Source organism: Pempheris klunzingeri, chromosome 9 (genome assembly GCF_042242105.1).
Source record: "Pempheris klunzingeri isolate RE-2024b chromosome 9, fPemKlu1.hap1, whole genome shotgun sequence".
Lineage (NCBI taxonomy): Eukaryota > Metazoa > Chordata > Actinopteri > Acropomatiformes > Pempheridae > Pempheris > Pempheris klunzingeri.
Window position 1 is genome coordinate 573,520 of NC_092020.1, and position 7,973 is coordinate 581,492.

A 7,973-nucleotide genomic window follows, 5' to 3' on the forward strand; every position below is an offset into this window, starting at 1 on the left:
GTGTACCCTGATATTTTCATATACACACACACACACACACAGACCATACAGCAAACAAGCCTTCATGTAAATGCATAGCAGGCTTTTATGAGCACATTGTTCTTGGCTTTTTTTGCAGGTGTCTGTGTGTATATGTGTGTGTGTTATAGTGCTGAGGCAGCACTGCATGTGTGCACTGTTTAGGTTAACAGGCCTTCATGCAGCATGTGTAAAACACCTTTTTTACCCATGGTCCCTTTCTATTTATAGGCTGAGAGAAAGCCACAGCTCATATTTATTTATACAACTGATGCGCACTGAGATAGCAGAACGGAGGGCTGTTACACTGCAGATAAACAGGAATATGTGTATTTATGATGGCTATACAAAAGGATGCAGGGAGCCTGCAGCGTTGTTTGGATGTTGTTTGATGCATCTTAGTGATCGCTCTGCTTTTACATATTACAGAAAGTGGGAAACTGATCATAATGGCTCCACTGGCGGTGATTGTATTTGTACGGATGGTGTGTGGCACGCGTGTGTGTACTGTAGATGTGTTTCTGTTGCCAGAGCTGCAAGGCTCCCATCCCCCTCTGAGAGCAGTGGAGGAAGGCCGTTTCAGTGCTGTTTACACTGTAAACGGACAGGAGCTGTGCCCGGCTTTCATTATCACAGCAGACACACAGAACCACTGCTGCTCCGTGTCACACATCAACATACAGATCGGAGTTACTGTCAAAGGAAATATATGATTCATTACAACTTGGCCCTTATTTTTGTACATTATTTCTATCTGTTATTGTTAGAACGTTACGACAGAGATCTTTATTTGAAAAGTTTATCGGGGAACAGTTTTTGAAGGTGGATCCTAAAGTGAGCACTACTGATATGTTGGTGGTAATAACTCACTAAGACACAAACACAGCAGATCAAAGTTAATCCAAAAGTCACAATGTAGATTGTGATGGATGATTTTATAGTTAACCTTCATTTTCTCCTCCAAAATGACTCGGTATGGTCTATGGTGATTGATGGTTTGGTCTGAATGCTCAGCAGCATCTCTTTTATTCTTTCACTGCTGTCGCTGCTTTCCCACATCCCAGCTATTACAGAAACTTGATGAGTACAATGTTCAAAGTACAACATGTGTGCATAAAGCCCATGTTAAAGAAACTGTAATTACCTTTTAATGTCAAGATGAAGAAATGCAAAACCAACATTGAGAAAGGGGCGTTAGGTTAATGCTTAATGAAAGACAGTTAATGATAATGTAGAGCAAAAACAGATAATCTTGGCGGAAACGAACACACACAGACACACACAATGATTAACCTGCTATATGTGACGCCAAACCACACGTACAGCACACTTGTAAATTGATTCTTCTGTTATTATTTGACTATACGCCGGCTGCCTCACACTGCACACTCTACATTATAGTCACATACATTCTCAATATAAACTAAAACCTTTTCGTGTAATTCATGATCTAATTTCCTCATAAAAAAAAAAAAATCTACTGCATGATGGCATGAAGACATATGTTAATTACTGCAGAGAACAGGGATTATTTCTAGCTTTGTTGGTGCGATGCCAGCAGGTGTGTCATCCACATGTTCTCCCTGTGAGGCTATCATGGCTCACTTGAGCCCCGGCCGGTTTATTAAATGTGTTTGCAGCAGAGTGACTACAGGGGGAAACGCTCTCCATTTGGTCATTTGGACAACCTGAGGTGAATGTTAATGACACAACTGTTGCAACAGGAAGTATATCCATATTCCGGGCACAAACCTCTAAATACAATTGCTTACAATTTCCGGATTTTGAAATGAACAAATATTTGCTTCCTGAATAAAAGCTGGTGTGATAATAAAGATGACACATACGCAGGCAATGTTTTAGCTCCAAAGTGGACTGCTGGTTGTAATCTGGAGCTGTCTGTTTTCTTGGTTTATGTCTGTTTCTGCTCCACTGATGCTGTAGTGCAGAGAGGTAAACTAAAGCAGAGATTGGAAAGCAAAGATGAAGCTGAGTGAAAACATCACTGAGAAGAGCCAGAGGCATGTGCTCTGTGTCTCTATTTCACACCACTGTTTTCCTCAGTGGGAGAGCTAATGATCACATACTCAACTGTCTACTTCTGTATGTGATTCGGCACACCTACCACTTCCCACCCTGCAGGCACAGACATTTGCTATCTATAGAAAGACTGCTTGCTCTTTAATTCAGACTCACTGGAGACTTGTGCTACAAATGACATTAATAAAAGATTCACAGAGTAATCGTTTGCCTCCTTCTCTGGATAGTCATTCAAATTCCTGTGAAGGATGTGGAGGCATTTTATGGTGCATAGGAAGAAGACCAATACTCCATCTGTCACACATAATTCCTAAACCACGATCAATCCCCCCCCCGAGCAAATATCCAGGTATAAATGGAAAGAATCCTCTTCTACAAGATGTGGTTATGAGTGAGGAGGGAGACCATAAAGCGGAGATTTAATAAGCTGTGTTCTTTTAATGCACCTGCTGCTGCACAAGTCCACATTCATCAGATACTCTTTAAAATCTCTCACACAATGACAGGAAATGGGCTCATTCAAGCTCACAGAGTGTCCATATAAAATCAAATTATTGAATATAATGCTCTGCTTCTCTTCCCGCTTGATCTCTATCTCTCTGTCTCTCTCATTTGCACACATGAGCTCTCAATCTCTGCTCTCTCCTCCCATATTCTACTCTCTCCTTGTCCTCGTGAGCAGGCTTTTTGAAGATTTCGGAGATTTCGGTTCCCATCAGGAAATGTGTCAGGCAGAACAATTGAAATGCTCTTTCTATTTGCCTCGGAGAAAAAAAAATGGCAGGACGGTAATTTGCTTCCCCACATAAAGGAGGATCATTTTAGAATCTTTCGTATGTGTCGCCCATTTGCACTTTGGGTGCGAGAATGAGGAGAAGTGACAAAGAAAGCCAGACATCTTTAATCTATTTTTAGAATGAAAAAAAAAAAAAGTTCAGTCAAATTGCACAACAGCACGAGGGCACTCACATTTTACTCCACCGCTTTAAAGCAACGCTCCATGCTGACACTGATTTATACAGTAGCATTACATAATCCACATCATTCAGTGTCCCCTGTAAATTATCCTCGTCACAGTCATTACAGCCTTGTTACATGACAGTCAAGAGCCTCAAGTGTTACAATTACCTCGCTTGCTCTCTTCCTCTTTTGCTCATGTTTGCCCACCATTCCTCCGTCTATAACTCTGTCCCAGTGGCCTTTTTCACAGCAGATCATTCGGCTTGTTGCAGTGGAAAAAAAGCACAGGTGTTACTATTAACATTAGCAATGGCTCCATTGCATTCAGGTGAACCGCTGAGCCGTGACAGTGTGACAGTGAACCGGCATGCACGACATCAGGGCCCTGAAACTGAAGCAGCTAAATCCTGTCATATCATTAATTTGGTTATTTACTTTTGTGCTTTTACTACTTTGAATAATCTATCTATCTGAACATAACTGGACACTGGGCACCCCCCCATTCTCATGTTTTATTTTGTGTTATTTTGCATTTGTAATATGATTTATATTCAGGCAGCACTAGTCATATTTTTAGCAGGTTTATTAGTAAATATAATGAGTGAGTTCACGCAGGCACTTCTGGGCAGCTTAGGGGTCCTTAGGGTGCACAGGTAGCACACGTGCCCAAGCAGACCGAAAATGTCCGGAAGTAAGCGGCGCAGTAGTTGTGTTTGTGATTTTATACTTCCAGGTGAGTAAAAGTGATGAGACGGTGTGTAAACGTAGCGACACAAATATGTAATAATAAGCAGGTGAGAGGAACCGCAGACTCTTACTGCACATAAAGTAATATGTGGAAGTTAGCCGGTTCGCCTTTGCTACCAGGGAGGTCAGAAACTATAAAACTGGTATCCTGCTTTGGTCGTGATTGTGCGAGCGTGTTGAATATTTACGTGTGTGAATCAGAAGCACAGTGCCAGCGTACATTTATTGCTTTGTGATTTTGTACTTCCAGAATTAAAGACATGTTCATGACCCATGCACGCCTGGCAGTCCAAGTGTGCAACAGCTGCAAATACAGTATGTAATATTTCATTTATTTTTTTATTGTATCACCACTGTTTCATTACTGTTTTACTCTCATGCAGCTGTGAGCAGGTCCTTTTATCCTTTTTGCATTTCACTGTGCAACAATAGTGTCCATCAGCACCCCTGAAAAATCCTCTCTAGTATGCATACTGTGATCTTTGGATCATCACCTGTCACCTGTAGACACCGCAGTCTGCTCTCATTGGTTAGAATGAAATGCAGTGGATCAATCACTCACATTAATGCTATACTAATGATCACCTTGAAGTATGAAGAGAGTTTATTCTGCACAATTTTTACTCTGTGTGGGAGAAAATGTGTGTGAGCATACAGATACAGTCGGTGCAAAGGATCAAAGTAGGAACACAAAGTTGGTGTGTCGTTCACAGTGCACAAGTTATGTCATCACTTCAGTGTTTGAGTTTTTTTCCGGCAAAGGTTTTTATTTGGCAGAACCATTTTTGTCTTGTGCCCCTACTTAATGAATATAGTGATCTTATTGTAAACACCACATTTTTTATTACTTTTATTGTCTCGTCTTCTTGGTTGCTGAATCAAATGAAATATGAAATAATTGTATCAATATTTGCTCCAAAGAAATCGTGATCTTTCTTTCTACACAGCACAAGCTAGGACTGTTCTCCTGCATCTGCTGAGATGTATCCTCTTACCTTGGTTTGTGTAATTGCTTTCTCTGTTTCATAAGAGGCCTCATTAAAGGAGAGGCAACACCCAGTCTCGCACACCCTTAATGACTATTCCCCTGGATCTTATTAGGCCTCGTATTCAGGAAATCAATTAGGATCCAGAGAAAGATTACAGAGACTTCTTACCCTGATCAGGCAGCAGTTAAAGATGAGATGTGTAGTCATTATTTAACCATTAGATCCACGTCAAGACCGGCAAGGAGTAGAGGATGCAACAAGCCGGCCCCAATACCACAGGCAGAGTGAGAGTAATGATGGAAGAGAGAAGGAGAAGGAAGACAGAGGAGAGGGAGGAAGGCTGCAGAGCGCTGTCAGAGGGAGAAAAATCTAAATTGGCCTATAGAAGAGAGCTGGAGGGAGAGGAAGGCAGATGAGGAAGGACAGAGAGAGCAAAAACCATCGAGTATGTGGGCCAGGTCTCTCTAAAGGTTCCTGTCACATTAGAGAGGCCCCACTGTCTACAGTGCCTCCTCTCTAAAGGTACATCTCATTTGAATGAGCTATCATTTTAGACAGTTTGACTCCTTAAACCAAGATTCATGGCTTTTATATCCAAGAAACCAAATTCAATAGAGCACATCTCAGTGTGTTAGTGAGAGAGAGAGAGAGAAAGAGAGAGAGAGAGAGAGAGAGAGAGAGAGAGAGAGAGAGATGAAAAGAGTTTTTCTAAAGGGCTCTGATGTGATTTGGCCTGTTTCCTATCCATAGTATTTTACAGACAAAAGAGGAGCCCATGCCAACCCTCCTCCCGCTTCCTCTTCCCCTTCCTCCTACCTCCCCCACTGCTGGTAGACATTTCTCAACTATCCATTAACTGCACCAAATAGATGCCTGGAGGAGGAGAGGAAAAGGTCCTCACTCTGTTAAAGGGATTTTCTGAGAGATGGAAGGACGTGGAGAGAGGCAGAGAGGGAGAGTGAGGTAACAATGAATAGATGGTGAGAGAGAGAGAGAGAGAGAGATGGGGGAGGAAGGAATGGCTTTAAAAATGGTAGATTGGAGAAAAATGGAGGAGGTGGATGGATAGCATTCAGCTCGGTGGAAACACGATGTAGAAAATACAGAAGCTAAATGGGTTTAGCTACGGTACTGGAAACTAAATTTAGAGTACCTTATCATCTTGTCCAAGTTAAAGCAACGATTCTCCTGTAAGCATTCGGCAACTGTGCGTCAGATGAGTCAGACATGGGACTCTGTCAGGATACTTGGGCTGCTCCTCTGAATATCTGGGGGAACATTTCCTGTAAATGTGCAATTTTGCAATTCTGAGATTTTGAATCACCTTGAATCAGCCAAAAATGAAGCCGAAGGTGTCAGATGAGGTCTGGTTCTCATTCCTTTATGGACCCTGCCTTTAGCACAGGGAAACTGTCATGTAAAAAGTGCAAAGGCTGGAGAGTTGGAAGTCCATTATTGTCTGAAATATTATCAAAATAGCCTTAAGATTCTTTTTAACTGGAACAGAACGGCCAAGCCAAAACTGTGACTGTTTCAAGACACCATCTGAAGCAACATATATTAACAGTACTTTGTTTCACTCTTCTGTGCTTTGGCTTCTTTGGTCTCACCTACCGAGAATGTTGTCGTCAGTGATATCTTTGTTAGTTTCTCTCACTGTGTTGTTGTGAGTGGATCACTGACCTGAAATGTTGAGGTGTGATGCGCTTGTTGAGGGACATTCATGGTCCAGGGGAACATAAATACACTAAAAATTCTCTCCCTGAAGCACAGAGTGAATTTATAGCTCACTCATGCATCAGAAACTGGGCCGGATGCAGCTCAATCTGCTCTGTCACCCCTGAGACAGAGCAGAGGTTCAACACCTAATACTGTCTAATGGAAGGCAGAATCACACAGAGCATGTGTGTGCCCACATGCACTATCTACCTGAGGTCAGGAGTGGGACTATTACACTGTGCATCACCTGATTCCCATCACCACAACACATATACCCAGTTTGATGCTGTAGAAATAGATCCTCTGACTGCTAGTTAACTATTAGGCCACAGCCTGCAGCATCTGGATGTTAGAAAGGAGGGTTTTCTACTGGTTGGCAGCCAGAGCCAGACGGCTGAGAATGGCCTGGATCTAGATGCAAATCTGGGTTCAGACCCTAGACACAGTCAGTCTGTCTGCCTTTCTGGCCCCGAGTGCTTTCAGCCTCCTTTAACCTCCCAGACTGAAGTAATGGATGAGCTAAATGCATTTTTAGTTTTTGTCCACTTTCCCTTAAAAACATTTCCTCTGGTCAAGCCTATTGACAACCTGTGTCTTACAAGCTACTTCTTCAAAAAGACATGGATGACACGTTGATTATAGAAAAGTTAAGTGCTTTCAAATTGCTCATTAAGTGGGTATGAATGCGTAATGAGCAGCAACAAGGGTATAAAACGACGGGTTCAAACTCAGTCACTGGCAGACAAGGTTGCTATGACGACACGGTATTTGAAGCCTGAGGACCTGTTAAGGAAAAAAGGCATCACCCCGAATTACACACGACCTAAAAGATTAAGATGTGAGAACAATGTATTGGCTCAAAGTGAATTCCACTGTCCCGTGTGTGCGGAGCCAAACCCTCAGACAGACATTTGAATGTTTTGTTTTTCTATCCAGGTATGATGATGATTTATCAGATATGATAGCAGAGGTGGAGGGGGGTGAGACAGAGATGCAGGTGGGCTTTGTAGGTTTGCAGGAGAAAAAATCTCACAATAACAAACCATACTCAGGGGGAGGACACGTACAGTAAACAAATGATGTACCTCAAAATGGATTCACCTATGGTTATTCTCTGTGGAGCAACCTGCGAATTGCCATGATTCTGTATTCCCTTGTGTGTGCATGTGCACTATGTGTGCCTATGTCTGTGTCTTTGTGTGCAATATATACCCAGAATGAATTTTATGATACACAGGAAGGCAAAATTGAAGGATGTTGGCCCACTAACAGGACCTCGTGGGCCTTACTGAGATAGAAAAATATCTCTCTATCCTTCCTCTCTCCCCCCTTTGACTTTTATTCTCACATATTCAGCCTCCTCTTTGTCTGCTGGTCCTGTGCAGATGTCCTCACATACGCCCACATTTGATCATATTCCCTTCTCCTTCCTCCCGAGCGACCTTCACCCCCACACCTCCTCCCTGCCAGAGCAGCATTCAGTACAGCTTTCCAGACGAC